We start from the raw sequence: 9,723 nt of genomic DNA, 5'->3' as shown, positions 1-9,723 counted from the left end.
GCACAGGGAGGCCGAGCGGGGAGGAGCCCCAGGCCAGGCTGTGAGCAGCTGCTGCGCAGCCCAGAAGGCCAGTGAAGAAATTTAGAAAAGAAAGCGAGATGAGATGGGCCACCGCTGGGAGAAGAGTGCGTTGTCAAGGGGCTTAAAGGGGCAAAGTGAACACCGCCCACCTGATCCCTTATCTGACACACCCTCCCTGACACGCCTTCACTGACTGCAGATGCAGCGCCCGGGGTGCCCACTGCTCCTGGAACCCCAGGGAAGGCCTGGACATAGCTGGGGCTAAAGATCACGATTCGGCCGTCATGCTCTACACTCTAAGACTCCATTCCCCACCCCACCTTACCCCCCTGATTGGGCCGGTGACACCCGACCAGAGGATTGCTGCCAACCCGTGACATTGCCTGGCGGGAAAGGAGGAGTCCGGTCTGTCCAGTGCTGGCTCTCAGAAACAGGAGTGGGGAGCCGTGGAAAGTGTGCACGGAGCAGTGCGGGGGAGAGCGGGCCCTCACTTGAGGTTACACAGTAGAGAATCTAGGCCTTTGTCCCCAGTTCCTGGGAGGAAGCCCCTGAACACTTGGAATTTCCGGAGCGCAATTCATGGTGGATCCCTTAAACCACACCTGGTGGTTTATGCTAACAGGGTGACCCAAGGAGGCTCGTCCCACCAGAAAGGCCAGCCACGCAGTTAGAGGGCTGGGGCGTTGAGAGATGTGATAGCAGCCCAACCCTGGGGTGGGGAGCAGGGCTGGAGACGGAGTCACGTGGACAACAATTCAATCCATCACATCTTCATGATGAAGCCCCAATAAATTCTGACACCAGAGCTCAGGTGAGCTTCCCTGATTGGCAACAATCCGCAGACGGCCATGCATCTGTGTGCTGGGGAGGTAATGTGTCCCTGGGGAAAGCACCCTGATGCATCTCTCCCTTTGACTGGCTCTGATTTGTATCCCTGTGTCATAATAAACCATAATCAAAAGCAGAGCACTTCCTGAGTTCCGTGAGCTGTTCTAGCAAATTACCAAACCTGAGTGGTCGGGAGAACCCCCAGATTTGTAGCCAGCTGGTCAGAAGGGAGGGAGGCCTGGGGACCCCCAAACTTGCAGCTGGTGTCTGAAGTGCGGGCTGGCTGGAGGACGGTGCCCTTCACCTGTGAAGTTTGGCCCAATTCTGGGTAGTTGGCATCAGAAGCCCCTGCAGCTGGGTGCTAATTCCTGCCGTGGCTGATTTCCACGAGTGCTTGAAAGGCAACCGTCAGCTCCTGAGACTGGTGTTGTCCGAGCCGGCTCCAGCACGTGACCTGGAGGGCCCAGAGCTGAGCCAGCTCCAGCAGAAGCAGGACAGAAGCCCTGAAGAGCATCAGGCACCAGGAGAGAGGCGTGGGAAGCCAAGGCAATGTGCGAGCAGGAGCTGCCATCACGGAGGCTCTGAGGAAGAGAAAAGATGCGCAGGCAGGGGGACGGCGAGTGAAGCAGACTCAGAGAGCGCTGTGACACACAGACACTTACCACCTCTGTCCCGGGGCCAGGCGGAGCCGAGGGGGCTCCGAGGGGCCAGCACTGTCACCAGACGGGGAGGCTGGGGCTGGGTGGATCCAGTCACCTCACGGGGTCCTGCAGCTAGTCAGCGGGGAAGCCAGGACCCCAGCCCAGGCAGCCCAACACCCCGGGCGGCCCACCACGCTGTGCGCCCCTCCTCTGGGAGTGGCTTCCCACGCGCCAAGACCTCGTGTCAGTTACTTTGCCCTTTTCCTTCATGGACCATGACTTTGTAATGGCTCAGTCCCCCAGGACCAACCTTAATCGTGCATGTGGCTCCCATCCTCCGTATGTCACACACTAAACTGGGACTCAGAGCTCAGGCCATTTCGTGGCCCCGTATTTAATCAGCTGCAAACAGTACTGAGCAGTTCTTTTGTGTGGCTGCTGCATCCAGCAACGTGGGGAAAGACACAGAGTCACCCTTTCCTGAGTGCCAGCTCTGTGCCAGACACTCATGTACACCAGCTTATTTAATCCTCAGCAAGCAGAAGAGCATTCCTACCCCTGTGTTTCTGTAAAGGCCTCAAGGTCCTAGAGTGCTGGCCACGGTGGCACTGAACGGCGTGAGGGCAGGACAGGCCAAGCCCCGCCCGTCCGTGCCAGAGCTTGGTCTCCTGAGTCTTGCTGCTCATCTCAGGAGCCTCGGGGCAGCTGCAGGTGGGGGACGTGTTGAGGAGGCCCCCACAGCGGTGGTCAAGACGACGGTGAGGGGACACTCAGGCTCCAGGAGAAGCAGGAGGGCCTCTGCAGGCCACGCTGCACCCTGGGCTCTCGCTGAGGCTAAATTAAACCCCACATGTAATAGTATCACTACCACCACCTCCCACGGGGCTGACGTGTGGAAGTCCATGCTGGGCCTGGGGAGCGCTCAGGCTTCCACCACTTCCAAACACAGACCCGCCCGGAAGGCCAGCCTTTACTCACACAACCGTGGGTGCAGGAGTCTACAGAGACCTCTGCTCCCGCTGTCCCCGCCCACCCGAGGGCCAACGCAGGACCAGCTCCTCAGCTGATCCAGGCACGGCGGGCCTTCCCCTGGGCGTGCCTGGGGCTACTCAGGCAAGAAAAGGAGCCGTGACCCCGAAAACGTACAGCCAGAGCTTCTGTGGCGTCCTCTCTGTATTTAGAAGGCCACCCCCGCCTGGCCGTCTGTAGCCCCGTGGCGCCTGCCTTGTTCTTTCCTCCTTGGAATCATGGGGCAGAAGTTAGAGAGCTGCGGGCCTGAAGAACTGGGAGCTGCGTATGTGTGTCGTTGTCGGGGTCTGCAGGGCCCAAGAGCTCAACTCTTTTCATCACAGGGGGCGTTCTGCAGAGAGGGAGTGGGAAGATGTCAAACGAGCGGTCCTCAAACACTGTGGAGCCTGGAGTCATCAGGGAACTCCTTAGAATGCAGGTTCCCGTCCAAGGACAGAGAACACAGCAGAGCGCTAGAGAAGCTGTTTATGACCCGAGAGCTGAACCAGAGCCTTCTATAACACAACGCAGCGGCCGGGACTAAAATCTTCTCCTCTTTCCACATGTCACCCTGAGGGATACATAGCATGGGTTTTTGGCCAGGGCCATTATGTGTGACACGGACCTGGAGACCCAGCACCATCATTCTCATTCAAAACTTCACGCCTGCATCTGTGTCTGTCCCAAAAGCCGTGCGTGCGGGCACCTGGTGTCGTTCTTCTCCTTGCTCCATGTGCTCCCATGAGATGACATCCTGGTGGACTGAAGGAGGGCAATGGAGGGACCCAAACAAAAAGGGCCTGGGGATAAAAGACACAACGAATCTTTCCAGACTGAAGGCAGGGCTCTGTCTGCAGCGGCACGGCAGCTGCGGCGGGAGAGCCCCCACCAGACCCCACCGAGAAGTGCTGATGAAAGACAGTGAGTGTCGTTTAAACGCCTGGATGAATCCACAGAAAAGTTAGCAGACTTAGGGCCAAACATTTTGCAGAGTGTGTTAGTTTTCTATTATTGCCGTAGCAAACAAACACAAACTTAGTGGCTTAAGACAACACAAAATTTATTATCTTACAATTCGGAGGGTCAGAAGCCCAACGCTGGTCTCACAGGCTGCACTCCCCAGGGGAGAATCCATTTCCGTGGCTTTTCCAGCTTCCAGCGGCCACCTGCATTCCTTGGCTCGAGGCGCCTTCCTCCACCTTCAGCAACGCTGTCTCTCTCTGACCCTCCTCTGCAGTCACGTCTCCCTCTGACTGTCTCCCACCTCCCTCTGCCACTTTTAAGGACCTGTGTGACTCCATTGGGCCCACCCAGATAACCCAGAATACACATCCAATCTAAAGTCAGCTGATTAGCGACCCTAATGCCCCTCTGCCGTGGAATCGAGCGTATTCGCAGGCTCCGGAGATCAGGATGCACCGTCTCTGAGGTCGGGGGCGTTACACCATCTACCACAGAGAGAAAACTAAAACCAAAAAAGTAAGTGGGGCTCACACCTTGGCTACCTTGGGTAGGGAGGTAAGCAGTTTGCGAAGGGCTTGCATTTTGACACCACGACAGCAACAGAGGTGGCCTGAGCACAGGGGTAGGTTAGCGCTGGGGCCCCCACAAATCCAGGAGCCTTAAAGGGCTACACTTTCAGAGAATAAACTAAAACCTGTTCCGTGGCAGAGGTTGTTTCAAAATGCTCCCAGGAGAATACATAGCCACAGGCCTGCCCTCATGCACTGAGCAGGAACCCCAGGGCTGAGAAAAAAATAAAATGGCAGTCCCCAGCCTCTATCACCCCTGAGGTGTCTGGCAACAGCAAACGCAAAGCTCCTGTGGAGCAGCCTCGATCTGGGCTGCACACAACTGCAACAGAGACAGGGAGGCAGAGGGGGGACAGTCCAACACCACAGATGAGTGAGGAGACAGCCACTGTGGGCGAGAGCCAAAGGGTCAGTGACTGCTGAGCGGGACTCCGAAGAACTCCAGGTAACAGAACAAGCCGACACAGGTGATAAAATAATTATGCTTCAGATTATTAAAGAATAAAGGAAGGAATCAAAGCATAATAAAGGAGCAAGATATTATTAAAATATGTTACCAGCCATGCTTAAAAATGAACCAAATAGTGTTTATAGAATGGTAAACAATTGTTATTGAAATGGAAAACTCAATGGACGTGTGTAGTAGCAGATAAAAAACACAGCTGAAGAAAGAAATAGTGAACTGGAAAATAAGTCTGAGGAAATTCCCAAGAATGCCTCTCAGAAGTGATAGAGATGGAAATTCTGAAAGAAAAAAACGAGACACGGAAGGCAGAATGAGAAGATCTGACTTATGTTTAATAGAAGTTCCAGCAGGGTACGGAGAGAATAGGGGAGAGAAAATTTTCAAAAAGATAATGGCTGAGAATTTTCCACAATTGATGAAGGACATGAATCTTCCAATCTAGGGCTTATAATGATCTGTAAGACAAATAAAAATAATGAAATTGAAGAACTCCAAGGCAAGGACAAAGACAGCCAGAGAGAAAAGATAAAACTGCCTGCTGAGTAAGAATAGGCTGACCTCAGACTTCTCAACAGCAATGACCAAAGCCTGAAGACAACAGAATAATATCTTCAAAGTGCTGAGAGAAAACAACCACAACACAGTTTCTTACTCAACTAAATTGTTCAGGAAAGAGGGCGCCCTCTAGATCCAGCCACAAATACACAGGAAAATGGGACAGAAGAACCTGCTAAATGATGCCGTCAGGATGAGATCAGCAACACTCAGATCCCATAAGGGGAATTCCATTAGACAAACACCTGGTTTCTTCAACAAATAAATTGCAAGGAATTTTAAAAAGAAAGAGACAAGGAAGAAAGGAGAACCTTAAAAGATACTTGAGACGAATCAGGCGATCTCAATGAATGGACCTTATTTGAATTGATTCAAATTATCTTAAAAATTACATTCATGAGACAACTGGAAGTTCGCACACTGGATATTTAATGATAATAATTAATCATTGTTAAATTTTTAGGTGTTATGGTGGGAGCATGGTTATCTTTTTTATATAATCCTTATGTTTTAGAGATAGACATTGAACTATTAACACGTGTAGTGACATGGTGTGTAGTGTTTGCTTCCAAATAACCCAGGAGTGGAGATATACATAAAACCAGGTCGGTTCTGAGCCCACAGGCACTGAGGCTGGATGCATGAGGACTCATTATTCCATTTTTGGGGTGGTTCAAAGTTTTCCACAATAAAAGTGTAATAATAATAGTTGCAGTAAAATAAATTGTTAGTTGAAAAGGACTCCTCCAAGAGAATGGATAAATAAATTGTGCCGTATTAATATAATGAAACACCACAGAGAGTCAAAAGGAAAGAAACAGAGCTACCTGTAACAACACAAATAAATCACCTAAGACAATGTGGAGAGAAAAAAGTGGGCTGCAGAGTAAGACAGTGTGACGCTATTTAAATAAAACCTGAAAACACGAAAAAAAGATTATGCAATAAAGACACTTCCAGGCAAAAAGTGAGTTTACCACCAACAGATTTCTATCGCTAGAACTTCTAAATGATGTACTGCAGGAATAAAGAAATTAAAACCAGAACGAACATCTGAGATGCAAGAAATAAATGGATAGCAAAGAGATAAGTAAATATGTGAGAAAACCTAAATGAATATTTATCATATAAAACCACAGTTACAATAATGAGTAACATGGAGATAGAAAAAGTCACACTAAAGTACTAGACAACAAAAACATGCAAGTCAAAGGTTAGACGCCGCCTGAGTCCTTGCGTTTCAAGCAGGCGGTGGAGACGCAGGCTTGCTGCAGACTCTGTTGAGTACGTGCGTTAACATTTTAGGGGGGATCACTAACAGTGGGAACAGAAGGCCTACCTTCCCAGCCGGCAGGGACGGGAAAGGAAAGAAAACTCCGTCAAGTCAAAGAGAAGTCAGAAAAGGAGAATCAAGAAGAAGGGGGTAGGGAGAACAAGAAAACAAAGAGAAAGCACAAACCCAACAGCAAAATAAATCCTGCTGTCTCAGGGATGACAACCAATGTTGAGTTAAATGGCAGAAATCACCAAACGGGACTTTCTTCTTAAATGTGGCCACATTCTGTTTACAAGAGACACATCTAAAACATGAGAACACAGTAAGACTGGAAGTAAAAGAATAGAAATGGCAAGCAACCAAAATAAAGCTGGAGTAGCTAAATTAGTGTCAGATCAGAAGGGACCTTGTCGGCGAAAATAATCCATAACCAATCTATAAACGAAAATCTGGGAGAGTTTATTCTGAGCTAAAATCTGAGGATCATGGCCTGGAGCCTTTCTTCCCAAAGGAAGAAAGGGCACCAAAGAAGTGGGGTGCACAGAGTGGTTACAACCCCCAAACAGGGTGTTTCACATGTGATTGAAATGTCCCTCCCACAACAGTCACAAGATTGCCCTGTCGGCACAGCGCTTGATGGACACAGCAGGTAGTGGGTCTGCTCTCTCGGGGGACGTAGCAGGAGGCAAGTGTCTTGTCTCGAGCTGGGCGGTCACAGGTGAGCCCAGCAATCAGTTCCTAGCCTAAGGAAAGATGCTTAATCCTTAAGGAGATGCCAAGGTTGGGAGGGGGAGGGAAGTTGCACCTTTATCTCAAGGGCCTTTGCTCTTGCCATAGGAAATGTCTAAAGCAGATATACAATGCATGCTCAACGGCTTCAGTTAGGCCCTTTTGGAAAGACGAGGTCAGGCCGAATTAGGTTTACACAAAATGGCTTCCTCATATACTCCAATATATCCTATTACTTGCCATTTTTATTTGTCAACTTTAAGGCAAAAGTCCCTGGAGGGATCAAGAGTCAGCGGATGAGAGGAATGGACCAGTGCTCCAGGAAGACAGAGCTTCGCAGCCCTCGGAGGCTCCTGATAATGTAGGAAATAAACACTGATAAGCCCGCATCTACGGCGGGGGTCTCTAACAGTCCGTTCTCAGCAACTGACAGGCAAACATCAATAAGCAAATGGATGTTTTCAACAACCCAGCACCAAGCCTGGCGAATCAGACACACGCGGAGCCCTGCGGCCAACGCACAGACACGCAACACTTTCTAAAATTAACACTGTATGAGGCCACAAAGCAGGCCTCAACAACGTCATACAGATCACAATACAACTCAATTAGCAACTTAAATAAAAAGGTCCTAGATTAGGAGATGTGACAACAGGTCCTGTAAGTGGCTGTGAGGAACTGCCACCTCCAGGCAGGGTTCAGGAGGCTCACTCCAGGCAACAGCTAGGACCCTTGTCTGAAGGAGTAAGAAACGGGTGCAGCCCCCCATGTCCGCTGCTGGTGTCCAGTGTGGCCTGTCCAGCCCCGTGGGAGGAGCTGTGGCTGAGGCACCAGGACGCTCACAGGGACTCTGTCTCTTTCCGGCAGAGGCTCCAGAGGCTGCAAACACAGCTGTGGGTGGTAAGTACCATTCGGCCAGCGCAGCCTGAGGGCTACCTCCTCACCCACCCCAAGGGAGTGAAAGGGGTTTCAGAGCCACTCAGACGGAGCCTGCCCTCCGTTGCCTGGAGTCTGTGGGGTACAGAGACTGGTGCCCAACTCACACATGAAAGAGTCCCACCCAAGACTGGAGGCACAGGGAGGAAACCACATCCACCACGGGAGGGGACGGGAGTCAGGCGCAGGTTAGGTTCTGCCCAAGAGGAGAGCTGGGAGGTGCCACACGACCCGGAAAGGAGAAGTGGACCCTGGATGCCCCACGGCTGAGGTGGCCGTCCTGAGATGCCACCCGCAGGAGAGGCACTGCCCGTCTCGGGAAGTACAGTTGGAGGTTCCTCATTTAAGGGAATCTCAAAGGAGGAGAGCCAGCTTTGCATACACGCCTGGGCCAGAGAGCCTGAAGCCAGAGCTCATGCATCAGTCGGAGCACCCTTCCCACACCCGCTTCCTTCCAGTCAACTCCACACCCCAAAGGGCCGGACAGCCTAGTGGTGGGAGTGGGGTGGGGAGGGGAGAGGGGGACAAGGCAGGAGACACAGAAGTGGCCAACTTGCCCCTCCCCTCCAGAGGACTCCAGAACTGGGCAGGGGTGGGGGGCTGACTTCAAGTTTAATTCAGAGACATTCTGTTTACACTGGACTGGATATTTTCATTATTAAAGGAGAACGTTATGGTGGCTAACAGTAACTGGAGATTTTTTCTTTTATAAGAGTGACCTAAAATGTACTGGAAACTGCCCAACATTTCATCTAAAGTAGGGGAAAAGAGGGGCAGGGCAACGTAGGCTGGAAATGACCACAGAACAATTCAAGGGGACAGCTGGGACAGAGCGCATGTCGCTCTCAGTCTTACCCTATGCACTCTGCCCAGCCAGTGACTGGTGATGCTGCCCAGGTGGCAGCTCTGCTGTGCCAGCTCAGCACCCCTCCCTCTCCTTTGGTCAGAGCACCTGTCAATCACAGGCCACACCGATTGGATGGCAGTGAACCCTGAGCTGGGGAAGGCGGTTGCAAGAGACCCTGCAGCCGAGGCCCTCAGACAGTCCTTCCTGGTACTCGGCTGTTCAGCTTTTCCTTCATTTTGGCGAATGGCCCCGTCTCCTCCAGTGTGTCCACCCCCAAGGGCACCCCTGCCTAGGCTGAGACGGGGAATATGGAGCAGCATGGTGCTGGGCACTTGCCCACGCTGGGCCCAGATTCTCACAGGTGTACCCCGTGCCTTGGCCATCTCTCAGACCCGGCCAGTTGCTGACACTTTCTATTTAACTAGCATGTGTTTCGGAAATGGAGTTTGAAAACCTTCAGGCAGGGAGCATCCTCTGCAGGCCCCACCACTCTCTGTTGTCTTCCGCCTAGCGGTTTCCCCATTTAAGTCCCCTCCTTGGTTGTGGTGCCTGGCCCTGCACCTGCCATCCTCACCCACATCTCTGGATCTGTGCTCCGCTGTGAAGGCTAGCTGGCCCCTGTCTGACAGGTCACCCCAATCCTAGCACGACAGTGCTACTTCAGTTAGTTAAACCAATAATTTCTAACAACAATTATTGAACGAGAAGGTGCAGCTCCCTGAAGAACCTAATTTATAGTCAGTTTTGCTGGTTTGTGAACAGTAATGAAAAAGAAATGAACTATGAGGTTATTAATCCATCAAGTCCATGGTTTCTGAAGACACTTCATTATGGAAATGTTCACACACAGTAGAGAGAACAGTGTCATGAATCCTCCGCGTAGC

The sequence above is a fragment of the Equus asinus genome, chromosome 4, assembly GCF_041296235.1.
Source record: "Equus asinus isolate D_3611 breed Donkey chromosome 4, EquAss-T2T_v2, whole genome shotgun sequence".
Taxonomy (NCBI): Eukaryota; Metazoa; Chordata; class Mammalia; order Perissodactyla; family Equidae; genus Equus; species Equus asinus.
Note: the sequence above shows the minus strand (reverse complement) of the source record.